The 17067-nt window shown below is 44.8% G+C and overlaps 1 protein-coding gene and 1 long non-coding RNA gene across 4 annotated transcripts in view; one reads left to right on the forward strand and one right to left on the reverse strand.

Annotated features, from left to right (window-relative positions):
- Nucleotides 1-16646, reverse strand: part of LOC310698232 (actin-binding protein WASF3-like) — a 79374-nt gene extending 62728 nt beyond the window's left edge. For 2 of the 3 annotated variants that reach the window (XM_083485218.1, XM_083485217.1), the window contains exon 1: nucleotides 16446-16645. The gene's annotated coding sequence lies outside the window, so the exon portion shown is untranslated. Of the gene's footprint in view, nucleotides 1-16445 lie in introns of all 3 variants that reach the window. The other variant, XM_083485223.1, reaches the window with a different exon arrangement.
- Nucleotides 983-10919, forward strand: LOC310698362. Its single transcript, XR_014521454.1, has 2 exons — nucleotides 983-3120; nucleotides 3435-10919. It is a non-coding gene; the product is annotated as an uncharacterized lncRNA (long non-coding RNA).
- Nucleotides 16647-17067: the final 421 nt, after the last annotated feature.

Consider the following 17067-nt stretch of genomic DNA (forward strand, 5'->3'; position numbering starts at 1 on the left):
ATGCATTCAGTTCACCATCTCTCTCCTTCTTTAAGACATATGCAGCCAAGCACTTGCCTGTCAAGGACCCCCCAAGACACCCCTGAATAAAAACATGGTTCACACATCATTTTTGTTTGGGTTTTTGGCATAATTTTGGCCACAACTTTATTGAATTACAGTATGTGAGTGGTTGCTTAGGCATTGGTTAGGGACTATCTGTCCCACTTGGAGGTAGGAACAGAACTGACAACCACACTCGTGTGGAAGTCAGTAAGGGCAAACAATTTTGGGGAGAGAATAAAGCTGGGTGCCAGGCTCACACCTCTCCCCAAATGCTCCCTGGGGCTCTTGCGTGGCCCTAGTCCTTTGTCAGGGATACGGACAAAAGCATGGCGAGCCCCTGGATTCCTTTAACAGAATACCCTTGCAGGAGCAGCATTGGAGGGGCAGGCACAGTCAACCTCATCCTCTCCACCAACCAAAAAATTAACCAATGCCTAACCGCAACCTTACAAGTTGTGACAATTTGCTACTCAGTAGGCAAACCCAAGTGGCCCCAGCTAATCAGCCAAATGGTAAAATTCCTACCAGGCCCCTGCTCCAATGCAGACAACCCCATTACAGGCATAGCAGGGTCAGCACAAACAAACCCTAATTAAAGGGAGAATAGTCCCATCACCTCCTGGCAAATAGAAGGGGAAGAAATGGAGGCAGTGAGTTCTTGGGCTCCATGATCACTGCAGATGGTGATAGCAGTCACAAAATTAAAAGACGCCTGCTTCCTGGGATAAGAGCAATGACAAATCTAGACAGCATTCTAAAAAGCAGTTTTTAAAAACTTTAATAAATATCTTTTGGGGGGGGAAAGCATTCTAAAAAGCAGAGACATCACCTTGCCAACAAAGGTCTGTATAGTTAAAGCTATGGTTTCCCCAGTAGTGATGTATGGAAGTGAGAGCTGGACCGTAAAGAAGGCTGATCACTGAAGAATTGATGCTTTTGAATTATGGTGCTGGAGGAGACTCTTGAGAGTCCCATGGACTGCAAGAAGATCAAACCTATCCATTCTTAAGGAAATCAGCCCTCAGTGCTCACTGGAAGGCCAGATCGTGAAGCTGAGGCTCCAATACTTTGGCCACCTCATGAGAAGAGAAGACTCCCTGGAAAAGACCCTGATGTTGGGAAAGATGGAGGGCACAAGGAGAAGGGGACTACAGAGGACAAGATGGATGGACAGTGTTCTCGAAGCTACGAACATGAGTTTGACCAAACTGCGGGAGGCAGTGGAAGACAGAAGTGCCTGGGGTGCTCTGGTCCAGGGCGTCACGAATAGTCGGACACGACTAAACGGCTAAACAACAACAACAAGGGCGGGTAATCCGATGTGCTCAGCGAAAAAAGGAAGCTCAATGCTGCGCAGAGGAACCTATATAGCACCCCCAACCATCAAATAAAATAGCAACCATTAATTTTCCCCAGCAACACTGGGGGTGCCCAGTCAAATTCGTGGCTATCCAAACTAACCCGCCCAGCAACAGTGGATGTCATAGTTGCTCCCACCGCAACACGTGCTCTCCATGAAGGAGAACCCGCTTTGTAAGATACTCCTAATTTGATCAGTAGAGCAGGCATGTTCAACCAGTAGATCGTGATCTACTGGTAGATCCCTGGCTGATCCTGGTAGATCGCGGGACCTTATTGATCATGGGATTAAATAAAGTTTACTGAAAATTAACAAATAAAAGCTGAAGAACTCTGGGCAATCCTATCCCAAAAAAGCTCAACAACTCTGGGCTCAACAACTGTGGGCAATCCTCAAAAAAAAAAGTTCAATAACTCTGGGCAATCCACCCACCCCATACACGCTCCTCCTCCCTCCAATGACAATAGGTAGATCACTGCTAGGTTTTTAAAACTGGGAGTAGATCACAGTCTCTTGGGAGTTGGACGTGCCTACAGTAGAGTGTTGGGTATGTGGTGGGCGGGGCTTGTATGTTTTGCTCCGGAATCAGCCCCTCCCTTCAGCCTGTGTTCCGTTAAGAATGTCAGTTAAGAGGGACCAACTGCCTCTTCTTGCTTCTTGCCTCAGACTTGCCTCATGTTGTATTTAACCTCTCTCATCATGCTGTTTTGTTACGGTTTCCTTTAATGTTAAAGCTTAGTTTACATTTACATGAGCCACTTATTTTCCTCAAAGACAAAGAAACTCTGCTGAGGAAAGGCATGGAATACAGTGGTACCTTGGGTTAAGAACTTTATCTGTTCTGGAGGTCCGTCCTTAACCTGAAACTGTTCTTAACCTGAAGCACCACTTTAGCTAATGGGGCCTCCTGCTGCTGCCGCGCTGCCGGAGCATGATTTCTGTTCTCATCCTGAAGCAAAGTTCTTAACCTGAGGTACTATTTCTGGGTTAGCAGAGTCTGTAACCTGAAGCGTATGTAACCTGAAGCGTATGTAACCTGAGGCACCACTGTATCCTAAACTTGGATGAGTGAGGGGATATTTCCAGTCTGACAGGAGGATTGATTTTGTTAATCATCCCCACCTCCACAACAATTGGGTTATGGGTCCAGTCTGGCAGAGAGAGAGAGAATAATAAAAATATGGCCATGTATATAAAAGCTACAAAAGCCCTAGAGCCTGCTGTGCCTGTTCTCACTTCAAGTAACTATCTTTTATGGACCTAAAATCTGTATCAGCAGAAGAGGAAGAAAAAGTAAAGTGGTAAAAGCAGGACAGAAAGCCAAGGACAGAAATTTCAATTTATGTGAGTGACAGTGACTTACATCACATAAGAAATGTTAAGACTGCCAAAGAGTTGTGGCAAGGTCTGAAAGAGGTGTATGAGAGAAATACTCTGAACGAGAGACTGTATTTATCAAGAAAGCTGTTTAATTTAAAATAGAAAGAAAATGGAGATTTATAAAAGCATCTAAGTGAAGTGACAGAGTTGATGGATCATTTAGATATTATAGGCAAGAAATTTGAAGAAGTGATTTTAATTCTGTCAAGTTTGCCTGAAAGTTACAGTTTTTGATACATGCAGGAGACTAAAGATAAACTTGATATGAAATATGTTGTATCAAGACTTAAAGAGGAGACTGCTAGGAGAGCTGAAAAGGCAGCAGAGCATGAAACGTAAGTATTTACTGATATGTATATATTTAAAAATAAGGCTGCTTTTCAAGCTGCGGCCAAAAGAGACAAATCTATATGCTTTTTGTGTGGGAAATAGAACATTTTGCAAGGAATTGTACAAAACAAAGTGTTACTAATAAAGAAAAGTTCCAGGGTAGTGACAGAAAGCAAACCAAAAATGCTTTTACAGTTCATCATAACTATCTAGCAATCTCAAGTTATAGGAAAATTGATACTATTAACAGTAACTCTTCTGGTTGGTTAATTGATTTGGGAGCTTCATTGCACATAACATGTGATGCTATTTTTTTCAGAGAGTTAAATGAAAACTCATCAGAGACAGTTACAGTTGCAAATGGCCACAAAATTTCTGTGCAAGGAAAAGGAACAGGTTCGCTCAAATGTGTTCAGGCAGAAAAACAGTTTGTAATGAAGTGAGAGGTGTAGTTTACTTGCCAGAATTAACAGTTTGCTGAGTGTGTCAACCCTGACCAAACGTGGTTTTAATGTAAATTTTAATCACAACAGATGTGTAATTATCAAAGATGGACTTTTATACACACAAGGTTTTGAAAATAATGGAGTCTTTGTGCTAGATACAGGTCAAGAAGAATATGGTCAAGAAGAATTCAAGTGGAACCTGTGGCACATAAGGTTTGGGCATAGAGACTTCAGGATTATTGCAGACCTGCCAAAGAAAGGTTTGGTGAGAGGAATGGAAATTTAACCTTGTAAACTTGACCTGAACAATGAAATATGTGAAAGTTGTTTGTTGGGGAACAAGACCTTCTATCCCCAAGGAAAGCCAGAAAAGTTCAACTTATTTATACTGATATATGTGGTCCAATTCAACTGATCTCATGGGAAAAATAAGTATGTATTAATGTTTATTGATGATTATTCGCAAAACTGCACAACTTATCTTTTAAAGGAAAAATCAGAAACTGCAGAGAAATTGAAGATGTTTATTGCAAGTGTTGAAAACCAATTTGGGAGAAAGCCATGAGCAATACTTTCAAACAATGGTGGTGAGGGCATGTCACACCACATCAAATCTTATCTAGATGAAAGTGGTATTAAACATTTGCACATTACCCCATTTACTCCAGAACAAAATGCTGCGGAGGAGAGAAAGAATTGCTCTCTGATGGAGCTGGTCAGATATATGTTTACAGAGTCTAATTTATCATTGAATATTGGAGTAAGGCAGTGATAATAGCAACATATTTGCAGAACAGACTGCCAACAAAAGCTACAAATAAAACAGCATTTGAACTTTGATTTGGAAGAGTACCGAACATCTGTCACATTAGAGTCTAAAGTTTTTGCATATGTGCCAGCACAAAGACATACCAGACTTGTCACCAGGACTGAGTTAGGAATATTTGTTGGCTTTGAGAAGGGGCACAAAAGTTACAGAATTCTTAATCCAAAGGCAAGAGAAGGAAAAGTGAGAAGCATAGTGTATTTCAGAGAAGGAGAGCAATCTTGTGCACGTGTTCCTAATCTGAACAATTTTAAAGAGAAACAGAGAAGAGAAGATAATAGAAGAGCCAGAAGAAATAAGCAAGTGTTTTGTAAGATATTTCAAAAAATTATACAAGGCATATATAGAAGAAGAACAGGACAAAGCTTGGAAGACAGTAGAAATACCAACGAAAGAACAATGGCAAGGGAAACTTATGGAATATGCAGAACTGGCAAAATTAACAGACAAATTATAGGAAAAGGATAACAAAGACTTTAAAAGAGAATGGGAACCATTTACAGCATATATGAAGAAGCAACATAAAGAACTGGACTCACTGGCAGGGTTTGAATAAACAAACACAATTGTATATAACAAAAAGTAAGATTATACGTATGGGGGGGAAATTAGGAAACAACACGCAGGGTGAGTAATATGGAAATAAAACAAAATGGGAATATGAGGGAAGTCCAGGGGAGGGGGGAAATATGGAAAATTGTTAGAGAAATATTGTTAGAGGATGTATATATGGAAAAACCAATAAAAATATTTTTTTGAAGAACAGGACATAATAAAATATCTCCAGGGAAAGGAAATCCCAAAGGTGGTAAAAAACAAAATTGGACAATTCAAATCACCTATATCTATGATGGAACTACACCAAGCTATCTCAAAGGCCAATACTGTAAAATCCCTGGGACCAGATGGTTTGCCAGAAATACATTATAAAAGACTAGAAGAGGTGTTAGCCTTACCTCTGAAGATACTTATGAACAAGATCTTGGAAGATGGAAGAATACCAGTGACTTGGCAAGCAGCTAACATAGTGTTGATACCTAAGCAAGGAACAACTCAAGAATCTGTTAACAACTATCGACCAATCTCATTGCTTAATAATGATTATAAACTTTATGCAGGAATTCTGGCCAATAGATTAAAAAAGTATTAAAAGATATTATTCATGATGATCAGGCCAGATTCTTGCCATATAGACACATGAAAAATAATATGAGAATGTTGATTAATGTGATTGAATATCTAAACTTAAACCCAGGAAAGAAAGCAGCCTTTATGCTAGTGGATGCAGAGAAGGCATTGAACAATGTTTCCTGGAAGTTCTTGTGGAAAATTGTTGAATCAATAGCAATGGGAGACCATTTTACTAGAAGAATAAGGGCAATCTATGAAAAACAGAAAGCCAATCTGATAATTAATAGTGAAATGACGGAGTCTGTCCAAATAGAAAAAGGGACCAGGCAGAGTTGTCCACTTTCCCCCTTACTGTTTATTATAGTCCTAGAAATACTTACACTGGATATAAGAAAAGATCAAGGAATTCAAGGAACAACATTGGGGGGGGGGGAATCCTTTAAACTGAAAGCTTTTGCGGACAATTTAATATTAATGGTGGAACAACCAGAAGAAAGTATTCCAAAAATCTTAGAAAAAATGACGGAATTTGGTAAGGTCTCAGGGTTCAAACAACCTGCTGCCAGGTTGATGATAGCAAAAAATTGGAAAGGGGGCAATGTGCCCTCAGTAGAGGATTGGTTAAACAAATTATGTGGATTCATAGAGGTGGCTAAAATGACAGCAGCCATTAGACTTCAGTCGAATCAAAAACTTAAGAAGGAATGAAACTGCTTAGAAGAATATATGACAAGACATCGTTCCAAAACAAATTTATTGATATGCATGGACTAAGTTCATAAAGGAATGGAAAAATTATTGTAAGATTGTTCTGGGGCCAAAGTAACAAATATATATAACACAATGACAAGTTCAAGATATATCAACGGATGTCGTGCTGTGGTGGAGGGAAGTCACAATAATAGAAAATAAAAATTCCGTTTTCCATTCTGTATCTATCTCAGTTTTATTAATGTAATAATTTACACTGTACATTCTGTATACAGTGGTACCTCGAGTTACATACGCTTCAGGTTACAGACTCCGCTAACCCAGAAATAGTAAGGTAAAGGTAAAGGGACCCCTGACGATTAGGTCCAGTCGTGGCCGACTCTGGGGTTGCGGCGCTCATCTTGCTCTACAGGCCGAGTACAGCTTCTGGGTCATGTGGCCAGCATGACTAAGCCGCTTCTGGTGAACCAGAGCAGTGCACGGAAACGCCGTTTACCTTCCCGCCGGAGCGGTACCAATTTATCTACTTGCACTTTGACATGCTTTCGAACTGCTAGGTTGCCAGGAGCTGGGACCGAGCAATGGGAGCTCACCCCATCACGGGGATTTGAACCGCCAACCTTCTGATAAGCAAGTCCTAGGCTCTGTGGTTTAACCCACAGCGCCACCCACGTCCCCTATTTCTGGCGTTACCAGAAATAGTACCTGGGGCCTAATTTGATCAGTAGAATGTTTGGTATGTAGCTTGTGTGTTTTGCTCTGGAATCAGCCCCTCCCTTCAGTCTGTGTTCCGTTAAGAATGTCAGTTAAGAGCAGGGGTCAGCAATGTGCGGTCCATGGGCTGGATCCAGCTTACGAAGACTGTTTTACCAGCCCAGGAGCCGCCCCCGAACCAAGCCGCCCGCTTGGCAAGTCCTCCACGTGCTGCGCTAAACCGGCATGGCACGGGGACTCACCGAGCAGCGCCAGAAATTGCGTCTGCACACATGCAGATACCAGAAATCACTTCTGCACATGTCCAGACACCAAAATTCGCTTTTGTGCAGGCATGATTTTCAGTGTCTGGGCATGCACAGAAGCAATTTCTGGTGCCACAGACATGCACAGATGCGATTTCCAGTGTTGTGCTGCGCTGGTCTGGCCTACAGATGATCTCCACAGGAGTGATCTGGCTCATGGCCGGTAAGCCTTGCCAACCCCTGGTTAAGAGGGACCAACTGCCTCTTCTTGCTTCTTGTCTCAGACTTGCCTCAAGTGGTTGTACTGTATTTAGTTTCTCTCATTATGCTACAGTGGTACCTCAGGTTACAGACACTTCAGGTTACAGATGCTTCAGGTTACAGACTCTGCTAACCCAGAAATAGTACCTTGTGTTAAGAACTTTTCCTCAGGATGAGAACAGAAATTGCGTGGTGGCGGTGCAGCAGCAGCGGGAGGCCCCATTAGCTAAAGTGGTACCTCAGGTTAAGAATGGACCTCCAGAACGAATTAAGTTCTTAACCCGAGGTACCACTGTATTTTGTTAGTTTCCTTTACAGTATTATTAAAGTTTAGTTTAGATTTACATGAGCCACTTATTTTTCTCAATGAAAGAGAAACTGTGCTGAAGAATGGTGGAATATCCTAAACTTGGGTGAGTGAGGGGATATTCCCAGTTAGCCAGAAGGATTGATTTTGTTAATCATCCCCACCTCCACAACAGGACCAGCATCACCACAAACACATTTTAAGTCTGCTTCTTTTCAAGGGGAGTGCCAAGCACATAAACTGAGGCCTTTCCTGCTCCTCTTTCACCAAAATCAACAGAGTACATTCTTTTGGATGAGCCACCAGGGATGTCAGAAACCTCCTCAAACCTCCCCAAAGGCAAGCTGATGGGGTCATTTAAGATCAGATTTCTACTTGCATTTGGGGTGCTGCGAAGCCATAGCAATGGGAAAACGCACTGAGACGGCAAAGGGATTACATTATTCCTGCATGAGTGCAGTGATGAGCTAATGGAAGCAGCACATTCAGAATGATTACATCTGGCTGAGCGCCAAGGGGCAGAGGCAGGCAGGGAAAGTCCCTTGCATGAGTAAATGGCTAGTAATTTAAGGCTGGCTCTGTATTGTTGCACCTCTTTGGGAGGGGCAGCTTATCAGGCAAGATCTACAATAAATAATGCAATCACAACAATATAAAAGAGGAAAGGAGAAGAGTGCAAAATGATAGAATCTCCTAAAATTATGAATTGTTTAGAGCATCCTTCACCAACTTGATGGCCCCTAGTTATCTGGACTGCCACTCCCACCAGTTCTAGCCAGCACTGTCATGGTAGCCAAGACTCATGGGAGTTGTAGTACAAAACAGCTAGAAGGCACCAGTTTGGTGAGGCCTACTTTAGAGCACAGGTAGGCCACCTGCAGCGCTTCTCTTCATTTTGTGCAACTCAATTCTCCATCCTTCCTTCTTATTTCTTATGTAAACTTCTTATGTAAAAGTGCATAGATTCTTTATACAGCATGCTGTACATCATTTCATCTCACTAGATGAGGGCATAGGTGGCAAATACCCAACCCTTACAGATAGCTCCCCTTTCTGGGTTCACAGACCAGCACCCCAATTCTGCAGATAAGGATAACATCAAAGCAAACCAATTAACATATATCGAAACAAATGAGCTCATTGCTGCAACCAATACCAATTAATTGTTGGGTTATCTTGAATATTTATTTATTTATTTATTTATTTATTTATTTATACCCCACCCATCTGACTATTTCCCCAGCCACTCTGGACAGCTCCCAACAGAATATTAAAAACACAATAAAGCATCAAACACTAAAAACTTCCCTAAATAGGGCTGCCTTCAGATGTCTTCCAGAAGTCAGTTGTTTTTTTCCTTGACATCTGATGGGAGGGCATTCCACAGGGTGGGTGCCACTACCAAGAAGGCCCTCTGTCTGGTTCACTGTAACCTCACTTTTCACAGTGAGGGAACTGCCAGAAGGCCCTCAGACCTAGACCTCAGTGTCTGGGCTGAACGATGGGGGTGGAGATGCTCCTTCAGGTATACTGGGCTGAGGTCATTTAGGGCTTTAAAGGTCAGCACCAACACTTTGAATTGTGATGTTAGCAAAGCTTCTGGAACAGCTCACCTTTGGTTCAACAATTTGGTTCAACACAGAAGCAATTCTCCCCACTTGTGATTCCCAGCAACTGTCATATTATTTCCAACATTGGAAGGAGAACATAGCCATCATGGCAGGTAGCCATTGAGAGCCTTGTCCTCATGCATTTGTCTAATCCTCTTTTAAAGCCACCCAAGTTGGTGGCCTTCACTACCACCTTGTTCCATAGTTTAACAAGATTTAAGGCATTCAGTGTCACAAGGTATTATGGCCGCCAGCTTAAGTTCGTATGACATCCAGGTTCAGAGGCAGCGTACAAGGAAGGGCTATTATTGTGTGGCATCTGGCTGACCACAGCTGGAAATGGGATGCTGGACTTGATGGACTCTGTATGCACCCAGCAAAGCAATACTCCATCTTCTGGTATTTATAAATGCAGAGGGCTGTCCGGACCAGTAGGTCTGATTAAGATAGCTCCTTCCGATCATAAATTTGGGGCACCAAGTCTTAAACCCACCTGTGAGCCCAACCAGGAGCACAAAGTGAGGTTCTGGGGACACACTTGTACACCATCAACTAAAATAATATTAAATTAGCAATGCTTACTTGGGGTCTTAGTAAAGACAGCAGACCAGAAAGGAAACAGTCTGCAGCCTGATGGTAGAAAGACGCATCAAGGCCTTTACCATCAAAGACTGGCCACAGACTTATTTTTGTGCCTTAGCTGCAGAGCAGGATTAGACCAGCTGAGCAGCAGGGACTTGAACAAATTCAGCAGCAGGACCCACAATTATCCTTAACTCGGCTTGGTGCTGCTTTCCAGGGGATGAAAGAGGCCAGAAAATTGGCTGCCAGCCCCAGGGCCTAGAAATCACTACTTGTGGCACTGGCTCCATCCCCATAATCTCATGAAACAACTATGCTATTATGCACAGTATGTTCGCTGTAGCCCTGCTCAGCAGAAGCTCAGCCCAACAGGCAGGATGGGAGGGGCTGCCATTGGTTGAATTCCTGCAGGGGGATCACAGAGTCCTCAACCCCTCTCTCCAACACCCCCCCCCACCCACAGGGTCAGTCCAAATCATCCAGCCAGTGATCTGCACCCTGTAGCCTTTCTGAGTGCCCAGGTTTCCTGACAGCCCTGTGACATCCTCAAAAAGGCTTTTCTTTAAGTGCAGGCATTAGGGATGCTGCCTACCCTGCTCCTGACAACAATTCATTGGGGGTTTTTGTTTAAAAGAGAAAAAGGACAAACTAAGCATTCCACTCCTCTTCCTCATTACAAACCTGAAGCTCTAAAGAATAGTAGTAAAGTTATTGTAAGCACTGAAGTGAAGAGTCCAAAAGTTGCTGGTGTCAAGACGTTGACACAACCATCTATTACAGAGCGCAACAGGTACAGTCTGTCCTGTAGGGACTTTGTTCATGTGCTCTATGAATGGCTACCAGCCCACCACAAAAGTATCTCTTTTTGCCTTCTAGGCATGGGAAAAAATTGTGTCAGATTTTGATAAAGTGCTATCTCCCAAATCACATTATACCATGTTTGTACGATTAAAAATATTTGCTTCTTTCTAGTTTCTGGCAATCATTGTTCTTGCTGTCCTTAATAAGTGACCAATTACATGTTAATTCAACAATCCTTGGTTGTCTCCGTTGAGTACACCTAACAATGCTACATACATTTTTCAAAAGTGGAATTGTTACAGGAATCAGTGCAACGAGATCTTTTCTAAAAGATAAAAGGAAGAATGAGTGCACTGAATTCAGGTGCTCAGTAATCACACATAAAAAACACAGTCTTCCTACACTTCCATTAAAAAAGGGAAGACACAAATTCACAGAATTGTAGACTTGGAAGGGTCCCCAAGGTGAATTTAGTCCACTCCCTGCTAAATAATCCCTGACAGATGGCCATCCAACCTTTGTTTAAAAACAACCATTGAAGAATGTCCACCACATTCTGAGACAGCCTATTCCACTGTTGACCATTGGAAAGTTCTTCTTAGTGTTTACAGTGGTACCTTGGTTTAAGAACAGCTTAGTTTATGAACAACTAGGATTAAGAATGCTGCAAAACCGGAAGTAGGTGTTTTGGTCTGTGAACTTTGCCTTGGAAGCAGAACACATTCCACTTCCTGTTGAGTGTAAATTGAGTCCCCCGCTGCTATGGGAAAGCACGCCTTGGTTTAAGAACGCTTTGGTTTAAGAATGGACTTCTGGGAATGATTAAGTTTGTAAACCAAGGTACCACTGTATTTGGAATCTCCTTTCTTGTCATTTGAATCCATTGGTTTTGGGTCCAGTGGCGTAGCGTGGGTTGTCAGCACCCGGGGCAAGGCAAGTAATTTGCGCCCCCTAACCTGTGGATTTGCGCCCCCTAACCCTAACCCCCAGGTGTTGCGCCCGGTGCGGCCGGGCCCCCCTGCACCCCCCCACACTACGCCACTGTTTGGGTCCACCCCTCTGGACCAGCAGAGAACAAGCTTATTCCATCTTCTATATGACAGCCCTTCAGATATGTGAAGATGGCTACCATATCTCCTCTCAGTCTTTTCTTCTCCAGGGTAAATATGCCCAGCTCCAACTCATGAGCTAATTTATCCTATGGGGTTTTTGGAGATCAGGAAGCACAATAGCTAGAGAGGCTGCAAAGAGCTGGAGAAATGTGTAACAGGAAGACATACACACTGCCCACCCGCCATAGCTACCTCACAGTGATAAACTCCATCTTGCGCCCTTTAAAAGCATAAAGAAACTATAAAGCACCTTGAAAAAGAGGCAGAGAAATTGAATCCCCTTTCACAGATGAAGAAAACTTTTTTAAAATCTGGGTTTCTCAAAATTTTGGCACAGTAAGAGCTGATACACTGCTTTACCTTTCCATCAGTTGTGTGGTTTACCTGAAAATAGTCTCTTCATCTCTTTCCATACAGGTGAATGGGTGAATGGAGCAGGATTTGTATTGATTAGGGAGAATGATCTTCAATGGGAGAAAACTGAAGCAGGGAGGAGGGCACTGTTCCTGTCCTGCCCCAGACCCTTTGTAAGGACAAAACCACAGTTTTGCAAACTACATGTGACAGTCACATGGAAGATCCTTGCCTGGTGCTTACTGCATCTTTGCAGTAAGCACCAGGCAACTTTGAGGTTGCAATCCTATATACCTGGGAGTAAGTTCTGTTGGACTTAACTGGGGGTCATTTCTGCGTAGCCATGTACGGGAGTTACACTGCAAACAGGAGGTTAGGGTCTCTGAATTAGAGCATGAGGTTGGGAAAAAGGTACTCACCAATTTCTACAAGCCCATATTCAGGGTCTAAGTACCCACCCTCCAGCTTCCACCACCATCCCGCCCTGCAATTTAATAAAAAACAAATATCCCAGCCTTAAAAAAAATAAAAACCTATTTTTGAGCTTTTCAAATTGCAGTTAGATCCTCAAAGGGAAAAAATACAGGGGCATTTCCCCTTATAGGATTAACTGCTATACGTTTAAAGCTCTCTTACACCAAAGAATCCTGAGAACTGTATTTTGTTAAAGGGAACTGTGAGAAGGTCTCTATTACCCTCACTGAGGTATGATTCCCAAAGTAGTTTAAAAGTCAGTCCTGTTTCCCATGGACAAGGGTGCAGGCTCCTAGGGGCTGTGGCACTTTGGAAACCCACCCCCCGCCAATCTTTTTTTGAGGCTAGGCCCCCTCAATGTTCAGAGGGCTCCACATGCAATGTCTTGACATCATGCAATGTCATGCGTGTGACATTCTAAAGTCAGAATGTCACATTGTGCCCTCTCAGTCCTCTGGAGAAGGTGGCACCTCTGCCTATGAAAACTTGGAATCATAGCTCTGTGGGGGGGGGATAGGGATCTCCTAACAACTCCCAGTAGTGATGTATGGAAGTGAGAGCTGGACCATAAAGAAGGCTGATCGCCGAAGAATTGATGCTTTTGAATTATGATGCTGGAGGAGACTCTTGAGAGTCCCATTGACTGCAAGAAGATCAAACATCTCCATTCTTAAGGAAATCAGCCTTGAGTGCTCACTGGAAGGACAGATCCTGAAGCTGAGGCTCCAATACTTTGGCCACCTCATGAGAAGAGAAGACTCCCTGGAAAAGACCCTGATGTTGGGAAAGATGGAGGGCACAAGGAGAAGGGGACGACAGAGGATGAGATGGTTGGATGGTGTTCTTGAAGCTACCAGCATGAGTTTGACCAAACTGCGGGAGGCAGTGGAAGACAGGAGTGCCTGGCGTGCTCTGGTCCATGGGGTCACGAAGAGTCAGACACGACTAAACGACTAAACAACAACAACAACAACAACAACTCACAGCACCATAAACAAACTACACTTCCCATGCTTCTTTGGGGAAGGGAATAATTATTTAAAGTGGTACAGTACTGCTTTAAATATATAGCACAGATTAGGCCTTAAATAGAAAAAAAGAAGAAAAAGGCGGGAGAAACAGTATCCTGTTTTCCACAGGAGGCAGTGATGACCACTAACCCCAATGGCTTTAAAAGAGGATTAGAAAAATTCATGAAGGATAAGGCTATTAGTGGCTATTAGACTTGATGACTATGCTCTGTCTCCACAGTCGGAGGCAATAATGCTTCTGAATACCAGTTGCTACAAACCACAGGAGAGGAGAGGGCTCTTGTGCCCAAATCCTGCTTGTGGGTTTCCCACAGGCATCTGGTTGGCCGCCATGAGAACAGGATGCTGGAGTAGATGGCCCATGGGTCTGATCCAGCAAGCTCTTCTTATGCTTTTCCCAGCTGCACCACCTCAGTCAAATCTAGAGCTCCCTGTGACAGCCTTAAAATACAGACAAAAATATTGTGATATCTGGTCATGGACCCCGCATGTCAAGTTTAAGTTAGGTGCAAGGGCGGGGGAGAATTGCTTTCTCCCAAAGCCAACAAAAGAAGGGAGAACTTGTGTCTTCCATTAAAAGTTTTTATCATATCACTTTTGTTCACTGTATGTTAATGCATACTATCACAAGTACAAGTACAAAAAATTCAAGAAAATGTAAAAGACTGGGGAAGTAAAACTAATTTTCACCTGGAGCAGCAAACTAGCTCATGATGGCTTGCAGTGGTGTAGCATAGGGGGGAGCCGGCGGGGGCATGGCCCTGGGTGCACAATTCTGAGGGGACTCAACCAGGTGCCCCCACACAGGTGCCAGCTTCCACAGGGATCCCCATCCTGCCCTGGTGAAGGTGGAAGAGAAGCTCAGGCCCACAGTGAGTGGGTGTGAATAGAGGGATGGATATAGACAAGGGGCCACCCCAGCCCAGCCCGGCAGTCTTCTCCACAAGCGTCAAGGGGAGGATTCACTTGCCAAGGGCTGTATTAGCTAGCCGGGCTCCCCCCTGCATGGGCAGGCTATCCAATGCGGCCCACTTGTCTCTGTTGGGGGGGCACTGCGTCATCAGCAGCAGTTTGCCCACCCCTGGTGCTAGCAACCCATGCTATGCCACTGCTGGCTTGCAGGTGCAGAGATGGGCAACAGCCTCAGTATTGACACCTGAGACAGGCCTCAAGCTGACTAGGAGACTGTGTTCATGTGCTAACCTCTCCAATGGGCTGCCCAAGCTAAGTTTTCCCAGCTTCTCAAGGTACACTATACGATATATTTAAATCACCAAGGGACAGAGGATGCCAGGGTAGGAAGGAGCAATAATTTATAGGAGTGAAGACATCCAGTCCAGGTACTGGAATTTGAAGTCAGTTGCTTTCAAACTGCTAAATCAGTTAGTGAATTCCCAGGCAACTCATCCACAGAATCATGTGTCTAATATTCTCATTCCTTCTTATTATGAACCTCAATGTTATCAGCCATTATTATTATTATTATTATTATTATTATTATTATTATTATTATTATACTTTCTCACCCAATGGCATACCCACGCAAACCACAGCATCTGACAGCCAGCAAGAAGCAAATCCAAGTCACAGAACTGCAGTCACAAGAATGCCCCCGAGTGCTCAAGCCCAGCTGTATGGCAAGCTCACAGCCACTGGCTAATCGGCTTCTAAAACCTGAGATGCCAGGACTCAAGGCGGTCAAGAAGCCGTAATCTCTGACCTGGAAATTCCATTTGCTCATCCAAGAGATGCATGGAATGCTGACCTTGGTTACGCAGCTGCAGTGAGGCAAAGCACTCTGCACATGCTTCAAGGTACTCTCTCATGTCCTGCAAGTGGAGCCCTTTCGGGCTCCCATACAAACCAGTTTCTAGTCCTCGAGGCCTCCCTCCCAACACCCTCACGTGCCCTCTGTTGTGGAAATTGCCCGAAAGGGAATGCAGTAAGCCAACATCGGTGGTTTTCCAAAGTACCCACCCAATATATGCTGAAGCAGATGCCATAGAATGATGTGCAAAAAGCGATGTCCTTCTCCGGAGAGCTCCCTGAGCTACCCTGTCTTTATAGATCCCTAGATGTAAGGGTCTCGCCCCGCCCCCATATCCTTCGCTCTCCACTTTGGAACATCTACCCCCACCCCACCTCTCTCTAGTTAAGGCTGACAGCGGAATCTGTCCCTCTCTCCCCACGCCCCGCTCTCTCGCGCTCTCTCTGCCCGCCCCCCTTCTCTGCTAATAATGGCACGCATGCCCTCCTGCCCACATTCTAGCAACCGGGAATGTGCCAAGCGCCGCAGCATGCAGCAGGCAGCAGCCAGCCAGCCACCCACTCGCCTTGCCCTGCCACTTCCCTCGCGCAATGCAATGGAGCCCCCTCCAGCCTCCCCACCACCATGCGCCCCCTCCCCTCCTCTTTCCCGGAAAAAAGAGTGGGGGGGGGGAGAGAGGACTTGCTGCTAGCCCACAAATCCAGGGTGCCCAAAGGCGCTCTCACTCTCGCTGTCTCCCTCCTCGCCTGCCGAGCCCTAGATCCAGGGGTGGGGAGGGAGCCAAAAAGGATAGCATCAGCCGGCCAACCCGCCCTTCCAGCGCATCGCCATGCAAAGTCAGAGCCCTTCACATTTTGCATCACCCTGCAGCGAAACGGAGGGAGGAGGGAGAAGGGGGGGGGAGAGAGAATTCTTTCTAAAAATGCAAAGCAAGAAATCGCATTTCCACATTGTCACCTGCTGGGATGCTGGAAGCGACGGTGATGGGCTCAGCGCCTGCAGCTGCCGCTGCAGCTCCTGTCTCCGCCTGTCATGCTACTTGAGGAGGCTGCAGAACCGAGGATGCACCCGCAGCTTCTGTTCTGACTATCGCAGCGGCTCCTACTGCCTCTCTCGGTGCGTGCAGGAGAGCGCACGCGCGGCGGAGGCTCGGTGCGCGAGCGCTTCCCTGCGAGCTTTGGGCTCCGCAGTACGAGCACAGCGCATGCGCCTCCATCACCACCACCACAACCAGCGGCAGCTTCTCTAGCTGTGGGGAGAAGACAACCCCTCCCCCCAATACCCACCGCATCCATCCGTGGGGAGGATGTCATCAATGCTGGAGTTGGCAGAGCATTTGCTCTGCACGCAGAAAGCGCCAGGCTCAGTCCCCACCTGCCCAGGTATGGCAGGGAATGAAACCCTGGAAAGAAGCTGCCAATCGGTGCTGGCAATACCAGCTAGATCAGTTACTGTATTCCCAAAGTGGGTGGTACTGTCCTTTGGGATGGTATTACCTAGGTGTGGCACTGAAAGGCAAGGTGTGTGTGTGCGCTGGAGTTGTAAATGGCTACTGTACCAAGTAGCCTGAGTTCCAACT

The sequence above is a fragment of the Podarcis liolepis genome (assembly GCF_965112155.1).
Source record: "Podarcis liolepis genome assembly, chromosome: Z".
Taxonomy (NCBI): domain Eukaryota; kingdom Metazoa; phylum Chordata; class Lepidosauria; order Squamata; family Lacertidae; genus Podarcis; species Podarcis liolepis.